General features: G+C 31.5%; 1 pseudogene; it reads right to left on the minus strand.

Annotated features, from left to right (window-relative positions):
* The window catches only part of LOC115878821, a 189,509-nt pseudogene that overhangs the window by 9,533 nt on the left and 161,088 nt on the right, over positions 1-18,888 (minus strand).

An 18,888-nucleotide genomic window follows, 5' to 3' on the forward strand; every position in this document is an offset into this window, starting at 1 on the left:
TAATATATATTTTCTTGGGCCGCACATCCGCTTTACCCGATCCGAACAGAGGATCCGAACAGTACCTACTACCTATAGCGCAATAAAGTTTTAAGCCCAATCCTGTTCATCATCATCATAATGGAAGTAATCGCAAATGAAATAAAGCAAGCTGAGAGAGGATATCGACTGGGAGATAAAGAAATAAAAATAATATGCTATGATGACGATGCTGTAACCATATCTAAAGACGAAAATAACTTACAAAATCTTCTATATAAGTTCCAAAAAACGCCAAAACTGTTTAATATGCAAATATCCGCAAAAAAAAATTAAATCTTACAGTATCTAGAGAGTCTAGAAGATGCAAACTCGCGATTTAGGATCAGAGTGTAGAACAAGTGATGTCATTTAAATATTTAGGGGCAAACACATAACATGCACTAAGAATCTCAAAGAGGAAGTAAAAGCCTAAACAAGGAACGCATCATTAATATCAGGATATTTAATGGATAAAATTTGGCGAAATAAATATATGAGCGTCAGAAGCAAAGTAAGAATTTATAAGACAAAACGGCTTCTAAGAAATTTTATAAACAAAACGGCTTCTAAGAATAAAAGAAACGTACCATAGGATATACCTTGTATCGGAAAAAGGAGTAAAGAAATAAAAGAAACATGTGAAATACAGGATGTAGTAAGATGAGCAAGAAACAGGAGAAGAAAATGAATAGACTATGTGGACAGAATGTCAAATGGACAGAGAAAATTGCTAAGGAAACTGACCTAACAAGACGATCAGCTATAAGAGGTATGAAAGCTGGTCTTTATCATCTCAACTGTTCCTAGGAAACCCTTAATGAAAACACAGAACTTAGTCCTAACTGACGAGGAAGAAGAAGAAGAAGAAGAGAAGAGCCTAACAGGTTGACAACTTAAGGTATGTTGACATTTGCCTTGTTACCTCTTTAGTTTTAATTTAAAAATAGATGCGTTTTATTAATGATATGATATAGATGATAGTGTTTCTTAAATTAGTATAAACCGGCTTGTCCAAAATTGTTTAAATATGGCTATATATATTTAGCATCGCAGAGCTTTAAAAAAATCTATTTACGACTTTGCTGTAAATCCAACAGTGGAGCCAATATTTCGACAAATAAAATCTCTGGTAAACGTTTAATGCAGGATAAAAAAAATCCCAAAAAATTGAAAAGCTATTTTAATTCTCTCGTTTACAATTTACATGAAATAAATATTTGCTTTTTTCGAATGAGTTTCGGGCTCGTTTGCGAAGTTTCGGGAAATTGAAAAACTTTTTAAACTTGCGATGTATTTATTTGTCATTTTCATATGACGGTCGTCGCTTTGAAGCTCCTAAAAGGTTTTAGACGACAAAATGGAAGTATTTGCTCGAGTTAAATCGAGGCAGTAATATATTTTTTCCTCAAAGCTCGGAAGCTAGCGTCTGGAGTCGAGTTTCGAAATTGTAAAATTATTATTTTTATTCCTTAATACTTATTTACAGAAAAAAAAATGGTAAAAAATGTTACATTAGAAACAATGCAGCATTAAAATATACTCAGATGCAAAAAAAAACAACGCAGAATCTATTTTCAGAATTTTTTTAGCAAGCTGTATATAATTATATCAACTCGTAAACTCAGTTTTTTATAAACTTTAGTATTTGGTATATTATGCAGGATTAAACGAGGGGTTGTTGTTTTACCTTAACTTTAAAACTCCCTGTGCAATAATTTCGTGTGTAAATTTTCCTAAAATACAATTTTACTATCAGAACCATGTTTCCTGAGCATTTTGTTTTTTGGATCATGTCAATACATGCCTTGATTAATTCTTAAGAGCGAAATGGACTTGCCACCAACAATTTGCAATTTTTTCAATTATTATTTCTTTCTGAAGTTATTTTTCAATATGACAAGGCGGCTTTGATGATTATTGTGAACTATATACTTTTATGAACTGCCCATCGAAATCGACGTTTGGGAAATGCTTGGCAGGCGGTTTAAGGTACGTGCACACTGACCAGAGCCGCACGCGCCGCATCGACCGAAGAAAAATATTGTTGGCGTTACTTTCAATGAAGGTGCGCACACTAGCCAGAGCCGCACGAATCGCATCGACGAAAATGCGGCCAGCATTGTTGGGCCAGAATGATTTTCGGTAAATGCGGCTAGTGCTGCTGACGTCACACGCAATTCCTTCCACTCTACGTAGCGTAGGTAACCGAAGAGGAGATTAGAAATTCAATATGCTAAGGAAGTTCGCATATTTTTCATGGCTCATATTGAAATATCGAAAAATATTTAATTCCTCCTCAATTAAATATGGAAATAATGAGGATTTTTGCCAATATTGTGAACGTATAATTTTCGATTCTTTCTCGTGATTTCTTCTTCTTCTATTAGCAAGGAGCTGATAATTATTTCTTGTTCGTTGTCATTTATTGTCGAGAAATATTAAAAAAACGCGCTTATCACCGCAGACAGGACTCCGGAAGCGAGTGATGAGAAATTCGATTGGCAAATACGGCTGTAGTAGGGGCAAAAAAAACAATATAGCAAATAATGCGGCGCGTGCGCCGCGTTGGGTACGGCTCAGTGTGCGCGCCAAGAAAAAAAAGTGCGATTCGTGCGGCGCGTGCGGCGGTCAATGTGCGCGTACCTTTAGAGGCCGCGAAGCGGTACCAGCTTCATTAAATGAACTTAGCTTGGTTCTTAAAGAAGAATGGGAAAGCATGACGTAATATGATATATGCAGCCTCAATGACAGTTTGAACGGGTGTTTACAGGCAGTTGTAGCAACCAAGGGAGGCAATACAAAGTATTAGGGTATTTTTTTACATTTTTTTCTGTTTGTATACTTGAGTATTACAGATGTTTCTTTAATATCGTTAGTTCTGTTACCGTTATGAATGTTAATTAAAACCTGGATTATATATCGTTAGCCTTTAACGTTTTTTTTTAATTTAGTATAGAGTATCCAATGCACGTAATGTGACGTTACAACAATGGTCACCAAAACCTTAAACCATTAAAAAGTAATGATAAATTGTAAAAATTGCAAATTGATCGTAATTTGTTCATTTTGCTCTTAAAAATTAACCAAAGCCATCTCGTCATTACATTAAAATGTAATGATAAATATGACAACCAAGTATTAACATGAATCAAAAAATAAAATGCTCAGGAGTTATGGTTTTGACCGTTAAATTATATTTTAGGAATATTTACACACGAAATTATTGCACAGGGTGTTTTAAGGTTAGGATAAAAAACAACCTCTCGATTAACCTATACAGGCTAAATATTTATCCACAAATCCCTCATTCGAATTAAAGCATGAAAGGGAATTTGAGCGAATTCACCTGTAGCGGAATGGCAGCTCTCGGCGTAGAGTAAATATACTACGTTTGTGACAACTATGGCGACCGTATTTGCTTACCAAAAACAAACACTGTTGTGTGGTACATACATGTATCATATACAAGTGCTTCTCGTCATGATAAAATAGATGTTTTCCAGAGAAAATTCAAATTCTAAGATTTTGTGCAAAATAGCATTTTTACGTACGCATTTTTTTCAGAAATCAATTCTTAAATCTGAAATCCATGTTTATTAACTAATTTTTAGTTTTATTTCTATTAATTTTAATACTAATGTTTATTAATTATTTTTTTTTTATAATTATTATTCTCAATTAGATTATCACAATAAATCTTATTTATAAAGCAAATGGGCATTTTATTTTTAGGGTTCCGTACCCAAAGGGTAAAAACAGGAACCCTATTTCTAAGACTTGTCAAGCTGTCCGTCCGTCCGTCTGTCATAAAGGTCTATTTTATGAACCGTTATAGCTAGACAGTTGAAATTTTTACAGATAATGTATCTATGTTGCCGCTATAAGAACAAATACTAAAAACAGAATTAAATAAATGTTTATAAATAAAAAGTACTTTCACTTAACATTATCTTTTAAGTAAGGATTTTACATAGAATCTTTCAAGTTCTCGGTGGCCGCGTGGTTAAAGCGTTAGGACTTTACGCTGCTATGACGTTGGAGTCGTGGTAAGACAGGTTCGAATCCTAGTCAAGGCGACTTTTTTTAATCGTTCTTTTTTTTAATTTTTACGTATTTTTACATATTTATTTTTACTTTTTACATATTAATACAATTTTTAGTAATGCGTTTCTTTATTTTTTTTAAATTACTTATACGCGCATTCTATAATGCAAATTTTAGCTAAATTGGAAAAAGGTTTATAATAATATAGTGTCTAATGTTATATAGATAATGAATGGTACGGAACCCTTCGTGCGCGAGTCCGACCAACAACCGACTCGCACTTGACCAGTTTTTGCTAATCAATTGTCGCCAGATTGCTCTTTTAATGACCAACGTCTGCCAGTAAGTACAGGAAATCAATAATTCTGTATATTATTAGATTTTTTATAATTTTACTTTTTGTTGTGTGTGTGCAGATATAATACAAACTTTAACAATTAAAACATCTCAAAAATGCCTCGGTCATTGCAAAATCAGTTTTTTAATACTTTATGGAATATATGGAATCGAAGTTTCCACTTACTTTATTTGAAATAGTTTAAAAACTTTCAAGATTTTTGATATATTTGTCATTTCCTTATGGGCCACGTCTAGAAGTTATACGTTTCTAAAAGGTTTTAAACGACCGAATTGAGGGCCTGCCTGAGTTAAATCGACGCAGCATTTTTATTTTCCCTTTTAAAGTTCTAGATTGTTATGGTACAAAATATTTAATTCTTCTTATATACAGGGTGAGTTTCCTACGATGTTCTCTATGGGTATCTCGGAAACTACTGGAGATAGAGAGTCGGTTAAATGGGGAAAGAATTGCAGTTTTGTGGGGTCATAAATATTTGCCTTTCAGATTTTTGAAAAAGTTCATAGCTTACTAGATACTTCGAAAAAAACAAATTTCGGCTATTTTAAAAATTGTCTCTAATTCCATTATAAGCTATTTTAGACAAAACGTTTTCAGATAAAAGTTGTAGATAATCACATCCTTAATGAGACCGTGTCCTCCGTTTTTTTTCTAAAGCCTGTCATTTTTGATATATGACACAAACATATGTTTTTTTTAAATGGAAACCATAGTTGGCCATGACTTCATAAAAAGCGCCATTTTTTAAGCTTTTTATTGATATAAACTATAATATCTTTTCTTCGAAAAATTACTGAGTTATAGCCAATTCTTATCATTTTTAAACAGTTTCACTTAGTTAGCCATGGAAACAAGTTCAATCGCCGTTGCTCTCAGAAATGTTAAGCTGTCACATCCAGACTTAGTAAATTATAATAAACAAAAATTGTAAATATAAATTTTTCAAATGAAGAAAAGCGTGTAGATACTCGTGCATCAATAGAGTGGTTCCAACATGACTTTCAGTATGACACACCACCCCCCACCCTTCATAATGAAAGAAATTTGAAAAATTATTTATATCATAATTATACAAACGCAGGGTTAGGAAGGGGTGGACTAATTGCATGGGTCTCCTCGATCACTTGACCTATCCATTTTAGAATTTTTTATGCCGTATAGTTAACAATAAGGTTTACAAAAGAACTTATGAATTAAGAGAGGCAGTCGAAGTGGCGGTACGAGAAAAGTTTAAGTACGTCGACCGGTCCTTCTGTGAGAATAGGTAGTAATTTAGTTTTAAAAAGATGCAACTCAAAACAATGGCGGATTTTTTTGAGCATTTTATTTTTTTAAGTTTTAGTTTGTGTAATGTAAATTGTAAAGAACCGTTTAGTACTTTTTATAAGTTATAAATCATAACAGAATAAGAATACCCTGCAATCTAAGTGAAATTAGTCAAGAAGGATAAGAATTGGCTATAACTAAATTTAACTTTTCTAACATGTCTTGAAAATCGTTCTCTAAAAAATGTAACATTCACCGGTCAACGTATTCTCGAAAATGTATGGCCAAGAAAGGTTGAACCAATAATCCTACATGCTTTTCTTCATTTGAAAAAATCATATTTACAATTTTTGTTTATTTTAATTTACAAAGTTTGGATGTGACCGCTTCACATTTATACGATTAAACTTGTTTCCATGGCTAACTAAGTGAAATTGTTTAAAAATGATAAGAATTGGCTATAACTCGGTAATTTTTCGAAGAAAAGATATTATAGCTTATATCGCTAAAAAGTTTAAAAAATGGCGCTTTTTATGAAGTCATGGCCAACTATGGTTTCCATTTAAAAAAACATATGTTTGTGTCATATATCAATAATGAGAGGCTTTAAAAAAAACGGAAGACACTTTCTCATTAAGGATGTGATTATCTACAACTTTTATCTGAAAACTTTTTGTCTAAACTAGCTTATAATGGAATTAGAGACAATTTTTAAATTAGCCGAATTTTTTTTTCGAAAAATCTAGTAAGCCATGAACTTTTTCAAAAATCTGAAAGGCGAATATTTATGACCCCACAAAACTGCAATTCTTTCCCCATTTAACCGACTCTCTATCTCTAGTAGTTTCCGAGATACCCATAGAGAACATCGTAGGAAACTCACCCTGTATAAGTATTTTTAAATGCCATACACAAGAAAAATATTCAAATCAACTATATAAATTCGTGACAAAAATATAGGAAAAAAATAAATGGCAACATCAATTCATTGTTTTTAACATTTAATAACATAAGCCTATAACAATTTTAATACTATCAGAAATAATAAAGTTCTTTATCTATACTACTACTACTACTCCTAGGCTGAATTTGATATGAGAACGGATAAGAAATATTAGGATTTGTGCACTATTGTCTTGTTTAGATAAATTATATTTAGATGAGATTAGGAGAATGACTTCACATTAACACACTTTAAGTCTACCTGCAACGTTCAAGTATGTAAAAAATGGATAAAACAAAAATGGATTATTATGTCGAAATGTATTGGTACATAAAACCGGATAGATACAAACACAAACATAGACACTGTTGATTAAATTTGTTGTCTATAAGATACTGAAACATGTTTAAGTGCTGATATAACAGTGTTGCATCAAAAAAATTATAAATGCTATGTTAGATAGTCAATTTAAAAAAGGCGTCCGTTAATCCCAAAGAGACCTGGTTTATAAATACAAAAGACAAAGCAAACTGAGACTTTCAGTCTTTTTGTTTATGATGATGGAATTAGTGCATGTTCATGACGCTTCAAGCTGTAAGAAATTACGCAATTTATTTGGAAATTGGAGCAAAGGTGTATTGGTATGGATACTGAAACATGACGGTCTGGAAGGAAATATCCTTATCCATTTTCTGGACCAAGTAGGCGCGGATACATGCAAATACGTAGGATTAGAATTGATATTCCGATTTTTTCTGTTTGGCGGGAGATTATCTTTGAGAATAGATAAGTTGTTTCATTATTTAAATGCTCTAATCTTACCCATTCTCAAATCCAATGAGAGCCTTTGCAGAAAATCCCGGCAGAAATCATTGCCGGTTTAGTATTTCCGAAATCAATTGGAAATAGTGGGTGGAACTCGTAATTCGTTTGTCCAGACGATCGCGATGCCGACAACGTTGTACATTTGTAGATCAGATAATTCGAACTGACATGTTTTTCTAACAAGTATGAAGTATTTTTGACAACTTAACAAAGACGACCCGAATGAATGAGAGAAAAAGCGGGATTCATGGGATTCGAAGTTGGTCAAAGAATGCCTAGAAAAGCTGAACAAATTAGGCAAAGAAAATAAATTCCTCCTACTCTGGATGTGATGATCTAGCTAGAAAAGGAGCGAATACTCCACTAACTGGACCAAAACCGTTCAGTTTTCCAAGCGGAACCCAACTAAAGGCAGGACTGAGGAATCTGGAAGAGTCCATTCGTCACCTGAAATGGGAGTCCTCCAACGGTCTAAGAGAGTCGAAAAGTTCCTCAGAACTTACGACCGAGAAAAATCAAACATTTTCCTTGATTTAAGTAAAAACAATCTTGGGATTGTCACGGGTTTCTAACAGGACACGGTCTCCTCAAGGAACACCTCAGTAAAAGCAACTTGAAAAGACACGAACAAGAAAGCCGAGGAACAACGGCGAATGCAGACTCAGTAGGGAAAATGGGGAAACACCAGAACACCTTATCACTGAATGCGCCGAGACGACGACCGTTCGTGCCATGAACTTTGGTACGGCTGATGTCGAGGATGGAGAGCTGGCCTTCTGTGTGGAGCCTGTCTCAGATACTCGCTTTTGTTAAAGCCCTGAGACCGTATGATGAGTTATGACTGGTTATAACTCAAGAAAAGGGAACACACAATAGATCTGTAAGGTCGAGGTGATTAACTCCCTTCCTAAACATTCTACATTCTACAGTCATGGCATGAGAAGTGTAAAATACATTTTAGCAGAACCATTTAGTCCTTGAACAAAAGAAAGCTTGAACACTGAATTGTGAACGCTGAACACTAAACTAGAATTGTACACCCTCTGTATAATAATTACAGTATACACAAACAATTGCAAGCAGACAAAGATGCAAAAAAATGTGCAGTTTCTTTATTAAAACTAAAGAAATTTTTGTAGTGTATTATCTATCTAACTGTGAATAGAAGTATACTTTGATTGTTCTGTAAAACATGACCTTGTATTTCTACAGTACAATGTTAAAAGGTGAAGGCAAAATTTGAATTAAAATTTAGTCATCACTAAGTTACAATAGGTTCTTACGTTCCCACAGACAGAAAAATAATAGAAAAACAAGATGCTGTTTTTATGCAAGTATTTTTCAGAACTGCCGAGGGCAGTTTTAGATGCTAGACCTCTATATTATTTTGGCACTATTATTTTTCTTACCTAAATGCTTCTTTAAGTTCCTCCTCGCCATCAGCTTCCTTCATTTTCTTCGACATCATTTGAAGAAACTCGTTGAACTCTATAGTACCATTACCATCCTGATCCACTTCTGTTCACCATATCTCTAAGTTCAGTTTCTAAGGGAAAGAATATTAGAGTTAACTTTATCGCACACCTTCTTCATATATATAGCCTAGAACTGATTAAAAAGGTTAGTAAATTATCTGTCAGCTGACTTTTTCTTTAATATATTACAGAATCTATAATTTATAGGGATTCATTTTTTAAATAAACACTAATTTTTAAATAAATAAACATTTTTGACAAAATATCTTACGCCTTTCTTAGAAAAGTATGAAAGTCTGTAAAAATAGCAATATATTCACCAAAAATATTATATCATTATGAGATTTATAATATAATGCAAATTAATTATTATACGAATATTCCAAAGCATGTATTATCAAAATATTCCATATTTCATATCTCTAGAACAAAGTTATTTTCCATCATCCCTGGATTAATATTAAAACTTACAAATCTCAAGAACTTAAACTCAGTGATTACTCTTCTTAAATATTTGTCACTAACTTTTAATATCCGTCGATCCATCGTCCGTATATCCCTTATAAAATTAGTTTGCAAGTTAAATTTCATCTCTGAACGAAGGCTCAATATGTATTTGTTCCATCAATGGAATTCCAGTAAAATGTATTTTTAGTTCCAATAAAGAACTTAAGCAAGTTTCTTTCATTTGTATATACTTTAGTAATTCTGAATTTTACTCAAAAATAAAAAACATTTTCAAAAGGCTTAAGTTGGCTTGGAAATGTCGTGCGGTGAGATTCACCATGTTACATAGCTGGACAGTGATTTTAATTTTCGAGCCAACTTTGATGTTGTTTTCTTAAGATTATTTCTCTGATTACTGTTTGTATTAATGTTACTCTGTATTTTTGGACTTACCAGTTGGTCTTTGGCCTAGGGATCTCATGACTACTCCCAATTCAGCCATAGTAACCATACCGTCTTCGTCCTTATCGAATAACATAAAGGCTTCTTTAAATTCGGCAACTTGGTCTTCTGAGAGTCCATATTCAGTCTAAAATGTTTATCAACATTATACATGAGTAACAATAAAATTATATAGCAAATCAACAAATGTGGTGGTCAACAAAACTTTAGAACGGTTGAGAAATTCACAAAAGCTTTAATGTAATTTCATAGCTGTCTTCACAATGTTTCATTGATTACGTAGTACTGGTGATGATTAATTGGTTAATATTTATGTTTTAAATCCTCTCCACAATTCAGAGCACAATGAAACATTCAGTAACAAAGTATAGCGAACTACTGCAAATCATTATCAATTAGTCCATCATGTCTCAAACGTATCGGTCCTTGAAAAAGCTAACTACGAGGGTATTGAAGTCATGATTACAAAGTCCCGCTTAAGATGAGCTGGTAACGTATGCAAGAAAACCGCATACCAAAATCTCTGCTTTACGGTGAACTTGTAGACGGTAATAGGAGGCCCGGGTGGACAACTCAAAAGGTACAAGAATATTTTCCATGAAAACTGAAAGGGGATTAACATGCAGAATGAGTGGGAAGAAGCAGCTCATAATAGAACGGAATGGAGAAATTCCGAAATTGTAAACTCAGTTAACAGCGACTACCAAAAAATAAAGAGGCAACAAAACAACGAGATTTTTGAATGTCCGGAGTGCGGTAAGACAGATTATTTAAACACTGAACCATGTTAGCATCACCAGCAGTTGATTAAAACTAAGTTTTAAAATGTTGCTAACATGATTAACAAAACGCGCGTCTAGTGTTTAAAAGTAAACTGTTTTAGTGTATTGTGGTGAATTAGTGGTCTATTTTGCTGTTGTAACACCAAAGGTTCCAATTATTTTAGTTCCAAATAAATTCTGACAACAAAAGGGTCCAAATAAGTTGTGATCTATATTTTTATTGTATATGTATTTTATTTATTTATCCAACAAAGGTATACTTTTTTGCACTGGGGCAACAGTAAATATATTTTTAATAAATGCAGAGGATAATTTGGTATCAAAAAATATTATTAACATTTTTTTAAGCCTAAGAATGAAAAATTTATGTCCTCTGGCTGTCACCAAGTAAAAATTCTCTAAGTTTATGAATACAAAACATGCTTTACCTATTCCAAATAAACGCTAAATAAAAGTGACATATTATACAATAACCAAACAAGAAATTGATGAAATCGAAAATATTACTAAAAGTGAAAACAACAATATATATAAAGCCTTTTGTTGGCACAATGAAAGTGCATCAAATTACGATGGTTGATTATTCCTGAAGGCAATTACATTTTCACTCATTAGCAGTTTTGAGACAAAAAAGGTAACATTTGTGGACCCTAAAAATAAATTACCATTGATTAATTACGTCAGAACAATATTAATTTATTATATTTAAATGGTACTCCGCCAAATTTTGTTTTAGACACTGATACAGTCGACAAAAGTCCAGAAAACAAAAAATTTAGTGGCTCCGAGTCATTTTTCGATTCTGAATATGAACCGTTGGTTACCTTTATAGTAAAAAAAATTAAACAATTTCAATACGAAGATGCGCATTCCGATTATGAAGCTGGGTCTCAGTATTAAAGTTTCAAATGCCTTTAATGCCGATACGTCAAAATTTATCCCCAAAATTGGAACTTATCTTGTAATCCAATAAAACGCCGAAAACAAATTATCGATAGTTAGATAATCATTCCTCTGGATGCAGGTTTTTTGAAAATATGCAGTAAATTTACAAAAAAGGATGAGTAAGTGTGTTATTCAATGTAGCTTGTCTATTTTTTGTCTACTTAAAAAAAAATTAGGAGTAAGGCAGCATTTTGTTATTTTTTTAATAACATACTCCAAATGGTAATATTTGTGGAGAAACATCCATTTGCTTTTATCGACAGATGATGGAAATCATTTATGTTCGCGCATAACCTGTTCCTCTCGCACTAGATTCGCTGCAAATGTTCCTCCGAATCTTAGTTAGTTTTCCATAATACAAACAAATGCTAACAAACAATTACATTAGTTAGATGTATTCCCGGCTTGTAATATATGACACTATCTATTTGTACTATTTCTATCATTTAATCAGGCTTCAAAGCTTCACAATAATCAGTAGTGCAAGTCATACGTATTGTATTAATATTTTGAAGTCAAAACATTTCATAATTCTAAATCACTTTTTTTTAATTATACTTACACAAGATTGTTTGATTTCCAATTCGCTAGTCAGTCTCTTTAATCTCGAATACTCTTTGTCGTAACGATGGTTGTTCGTCATCTTAGAACAGCGTTTTATCACTTATTCAGCAACTTAAACTCAAAAATACGAGTTTAAACCGAAACTAGGGTAAATAGTCTTTTAAAAGCCCCAATATCTAATGGCGTATTTTATTCGCAACGTGGAAAAATTCTACTGCATATCCTATTCTTTAAAAAAGCACTTTCTTTTTGTTAAGTGAATGAAAAGTTGTTTGTTTACGTTTCGTGTCGTGGTATCCGGAAAGTTTTGTTTCGCGCCTTTGTCGGAAAAATAATATGATTAGGAATTTTAATGTTTGTTTCTTTAGGAAAAATTCCGAACTTTGTTTTAATTTTCGTAGTTTTTGCTTTTCTGTTTCTACCTCCCTTTAAAAAATCCCTTTTTGTTCACTAAAATATCATAATAGCATTACAGGATATACATAGTACATTTTTTTGTTTCTACATTCTACAGGGTGGCGCTTATATCGAAATGAAATTTTCGCAGCATTTTATAAAAATATATAGAATTATATAGGGTGTCCCCAAAAAAAGTTACACATAAAAGTTGTGTTTTTCTAATGAAACAATCCTATTATATTAATTTATTTTTTGGATTCTACAAAACAATAAAGGTCAGTTTTATTAAAGAATCATATACCTAAAATCTAAGGATTTTGACATATTTAACATTTTGTGAAAATGAAGAATAAATTTTAAATTTCGATAACAGCTACCTAAATTTTAGTTGAGCTTGTATAGCCTGATATTTAATTACAGTAACCATTGTATGTGTTAAGGGGTTAGTTATACAGGATGAGACAAAATGAATATGGAACATTAGTCAATTTTAAAAGCAAGTTACTCCTTTATTTTACTCAAAAAAAAAAAAAAAAACACTGTCTTTGACATATCCCCATAAAAAAACGAGACCAGATAAAATCATCATTCTCTGTAGGATAAGTTTGCATTTTCGGCAAATTTTTGAGAAATTCTTTTGTTTTAACTGACACAAAATGATAACTAGTTCTTAAAGTTGGACTAATTAGACAGCTATGTTGAAGTTGGCTATGAACATCAGACATATCACAGCCACCTAGATTTTATCAAATAATAAAGATCTACTCAGATGAAATCATGTAAATGAAAATATCTAAGAAAATCTTTGTTTGAGGGGCAACCTTGATAGTATTTTGAAGAGACATGAATTCTCCACTTAATATCGGAATAATATACTGGATGTTCAATTTAAAATAAAAGAGTAACATACTTTTAAAGGTGACCAATGTTCAATATTAATTTTGTCTCACCCTGTATAACATTTTGGTTTGGTTTTAATTTGATTTAAAGTACAATACTTAATTTAACTACACATTAGGCTATGCCGGGTAAATTCCAATTTAGGTAGCTTTTATTGTAATTTAAAATTGTTCTTTATATACTATTCCATATACTTCTACTCTCTCAGAATCCGAAAATGAATTAATATATAGGGTGTTCCATTACAAAAACGCAACTTTGATATGTAACTTTTTTGGGGACACCCTGTAGAACTCTCTATATTTAAAAAGTGCTCTGAATTAACCTACTCACAAAATTTCATTTCAATACAAACTGTCGTTCTCCTGATCCTCTGCGGCGTATGAGAGTCGCCACCCTGTATTGGTTTATCTGTTTGGACTTGATGTTTGACAACACGTGTGTATGTGGTTGTATGTATATTTTATTATTGTTAATATTGTCACATGACAAGAATTGCACAAAGACTTAGGTATTTTCGTGTCCCTATTTAGTAGACTAACAGATCAAAAGAAGGATACATGTAAAAGTATTTTCAGAAGGAGCTAGTAAATAATCAAAAAATATTCCAAATAATCAACAAGTTAATTTTAGAATGCCGTAATAAAATAATTACAAAAATTAACACACTGTATATTAAGACCCGAAAACCAATAAATGCACATATTTTGGTAAAGCCGATTTATAAATAATTCAACATTAACATTCAAGATACCATTAACAACATATTAAGAAAACATAATTAATAAGCAGTATTTTACATTAACATAATTATTATAGTATAGTTAAAACCAATTTTCTGAAAACTGAATTTTTTCCACATCAAAATTTATATTAAAATGGTTAATTAATAAAGAAAATATGGAAAGCACTTTGACAGAAACGTTACAAAAAATATGTTGCGTAACTAATTAACCTTCTAATGAAATATTTTCAAATGGAAAATTTTTCTCGCAAATGTTTTTCTGAAAACGAATATCGGAAAATAAGCTTCTACAAAAAAATTATCTGAAAAAGATCAAAGCGATGACAGTCTAATGTCGCAGCTGTATGTTTTCGGTATGCTGTGAAATAAATGAGATCTGCAAGAAGCACGCTAGCAACTTTTTGAAATTTTATTAAAATATATTTAAAATTTAAGTTTTTGATTTTCATTTGCAGTTTGTTTACTCTGTGTATTATTATTGATAAACATGTACCATTTACAATATAACCGGTACTTCATTTAATATGAACGCGTGAGTTGATCAAAAATATTTAAAATTCATTATTTTGCGGAAATACATAGAGTTGCGGAAATACATACAGGTGGTCGAACTGTATTCGATATAACTTCGGTAGATATTCTGCAGATAAAATAAGAAAAGTTCAAATGGCTGCCCTAAAATGCTTAGTTTCAGTGATACAGGGTGTAGAAGTTTCATTTTTTATTTCGATTTTTTCTAATAATTTCTAACGTCAATATTTGGATGAAAATTGGTGTCTGGATGTTTTGACATGAAATTTGATTTTGATGTCAATATGACTCCTGTTAGAGAGGCGCCACTACATGTGTTTTAACTGTTTTGAGAGGTAATGTCTTTTGTCCGTACCTCGTATGAAACTACCGAGCAAAAAATATACATTTCAACACACTTTTACGTAAAAATATCTTTTGTAAAAATCGCTACGAGCAACCCTTCTTAAGATATTTAGAATGGAAACAGTCAATACATGTCATTATTGACGAAAAATAAACACGTTGAGTAGATAGTTATTTCACTGAAATAAGTAAATTTGGTTTGGTTTGGTTTGATTAAATTTATCATAAATTTTTCTATAAAAAATGATGATAAAACAGTTTCTGTTGAACTTTTGACTCAAAAAACATTTCAAATTTATGATTTCCATCTAATAACTATTTAGTCAACATGTTTAATTTTATGTCAATGATGACAGGTATTGATAAGTCTGATTCCAAATATATCTCGAAAACCATTACTCGTAAAGTGATTTTACTAAGAGACATTTTCACGTAAAAAACGTCGTAAATGTATACTTTTACTCAGTAGTTTTATACAGGTACGGACAAAAAGTTATTACTCTTCAAACCAGTTAAAAATATGTAGGTGGCGCCCTCTGTACTAATAGGAGTCATATTGACATCAAAATCAAATTTCTCATGTCAAAACTCCCTAGACAGCAATTTTCATCCAAATATTGACGTTACTTCAGAAATTATTCGAAAAAATCGAAATAAAATGAAACTTCTACACCCTATCTCCAAAAATTAAGCATTTGAGGACATACATTTATATGAACTTTTTACTTATTTTTATCTGCAGAATATGCTGCCGAAGTTTCCGGAATACAATTCGGACCACCCTGTATATGTATTTGATACTAATTAAATTTTTAGTTACGTAATCGAGGGCGCGATTTTTAAATTCATTGTTGCCAATGGATATATTCGGCGCCGAGCTGATTAACTGGAATTTAAATTTCCCGCTGAGGATTCCGGTGGTAGCTTTGTTGTAAAAATATCAACGATATTGTCATTCGTTTTGACACTTTAGTTTTGTATTACGAGTTTTTGGTTTAGCTTAAAATGTTTACTAGCAGACCTTGCAGTCGAATATTGTTCTTTTTAAAACATCCTTTAGAGCGAAATGTACAAGATAGTTTAATAGCCGTAAAAACTCATCGCAACTTTAATAGAATATTTTTTGAACGAGAAAGCGGTAGTAATGGCCCTTTATATCCCTTAAGTGCTGTTAATAATGTGAGTTTTGTTGATGTAAATAATAACTGTTTATACAGGGTTTTTTTCACCACACGACACGGAGTATTGTAGCTAAACGATTAGATTTTTACAAATTGTAAGTTTTGGGTCTGTTGAAGGACCATTAGAGCTACAATTTAAAATATTTTTACGATATAGAGAGTATTAAATAATAAAAATATCAAAAGTTGTATTTTTAAATGGAACATCCCTGTATATTATTGCATTTTTAGTTTCTTCGATTAGAAATAAAAGGTAAATTTGATTGTTTATTACACTTAAACCTTACAGTTTTCAATATTTTCAATTTTGTGAGGAATTGAAGTAAAATTTGAGGCTTCATTTCTCCAGTAGTATCAAAGTTTTTAATACTAAATATTTGTTGCAGTTTATTTATTGATCAGTTATTGTGTTGCAATAATAAAACACGTTGTTACCTCATACAGAGTGTTCAAAATTTATTTTAAATAATTACTAGCTTTAAACAGCAATAATTGTTTTAATTTAAATGGAACACCCTGTGTATTTTATGAGGATCAGTTGTGCATTTAATTGTCTATCATTGTATTATAACATTTTTTACCTATCTCTTCAAGTTTCCGCAGAAAATGCATTTTGTAATTTAGAACTCATTTATCAATATACCCATGAAATACTGACATTTTAGATTATTTTTAAAGATGTACCAAATTTTTAAAGAGTACAGATACTAATATTGTCGATATAGTTCGTTTATTTCATTAAAAAATAAAAAAAATAACTGTTTAAATATTTGTTAAAGAGGAACAATTTAATATGATTCCAGTATCCAAACTACGTTAATTGACTGTTTGCGTTGATTAATAATAATTGCTCGAAATACTAAAAAACTAAATTTTGTATGTGTATTAGACAGTTTGGTAAAAAGTAACACCTTAAAAATGATATTTCATTTTTTGACAAATTTGATGAAACTAACAACAGAGATGTTCATTTTCATAACTTATTATCATATTGATTTCTGATTCAAATCCACATTTATTTAGAATAATTTATTAACGAACACAATTAAGTATGTAATTAATTAGTATTTGGGCGGAAATGATGGTGGTATATTTAATTAATGGTATACTCTTTTATAACGATTTAAATAGTTTTGTTTTTGTATACAAATGGCTAGTAATGTTATCGTTTTGCTAAAAACGATAATATTACTCTAAAGACGATAATATTACTAGTCTGTACATTTTATACATTTGTTGCTTTAAAAACAATCTAAAATGTCAATATTCCATGGGTATATTGACGAATGAGGTCTAAATTATAAGAAAATGCATTTTCTGCGAAAACTTGAAGAGATAGGTAAAAAGTGGTATAATACAGTTTGATAGACAATTAAATTGTGTATCTAATTCTCCTAAAATAAATAGGGCGTTCCATTTAAATTAAAAGAGATATTGCCTTTTAAAGCTATAAATTATTTAAAATAAATTTTTAGACACTCTGTATGAGGTAGCATTATTTTTATTATTACAACACAATAACTGATCAATAAATAAACTTCAGAAAATATTTAGTATTAAAAACTTTGATACCTTTGGAGAAATGAAGCCTCAAAATTTTTACTTCAATTTCACAAAATTGAGAATATTTGAAAAACGGTAAGGTTTAAGTGTAATAAACCGTAATCAAATTTACCTTTATTTTAATCGTAGAAACTAAAAATGTAATAATATACAGGGTGTTCCATTTAAAAAACTACAACTTTGATATTTTTTATTTATTTGGGACACTCTGTATCTTCTAAAAATATTTTTAAATTGTAGCTCTAATAGTCCTTCAACGAACCCAAAACGTACAATTTGCAAAAATCTAATCCTTTAGCTACAATACTCCGTGTCGTATGTGGTGAACAACCCTGTATATATGAGGCGTCAATTTGCAAATCTTATCCTACAAATGTCGTTTTTTATCCCACAAATGCCTTATCCCACAAATGTCGTTTCGAGATAATAAGCAAAAACTGTTTTAGCAAGCGTTAACAAAAAAAACGTGTCCATTAAGTGGAATGATTGTCTTGCCTCTCGTTTTTCTAGAAATAGAATTTTCTAGAATTTTCGATCATCCGGTATTTGTATCCTAATTTGGTTTATAAAATATAATACTTTATTAAAATTAAGTAAGGATTGGAAAAGACGTCAGCAGTAATATTGTACTTATGTAAAAAGCTTATGAAAGTGGGATTTGTAACAATGATGACAATAAAAAGCAAATCTAAGTCGATAAGACGGATTTTGAAAATGTGGGATTTGTAAAAATAATAATAATAATAGCTCCCGTATATAGCGTTTAACGCCTTGGGAGTAGCAAGTATCCATTCGGTGCAAAAGGTAGGTAATGTGGCTAGCACTACGCTATTATTACCTACGGATTGTGAATCCCAAGTACTCATTTAAGGCTGAGTCGACCTATAGGTACCCAAACTATTTTTATTTTAATAAAAATAGTCGGCTGATGAAATGCCGGGTGGGGGATTCGAACCCACAACCTTCAGATTGGTAGACGAGAGCCTGTACCTCTACGCCACCGGGCGTAATAATAAAAAAAGCAAATATAAGTGGATAAAACCGATTTTGCTGCAGTAACGTAATTTGTAGTGAAGTTTATATAGGAGAAGA

Source organism: Sitophilus oryzae, unplaced genomic scaffold (assembly GCF_002938485.1).
Source record: "Sitophilus oryzae breed Bouriz unplaced genomic scaffold, Soryzae_2.0 scaffold_1532_pilon_pilon, whole genome shotgun sequence".
Classification (NCBI taxonomy): Eukaryota; Metazoa; Arthropoda; class Insecta; order Coleoptera; family Curculionidae; genus Sitophilus; species Sitophilus oryzae.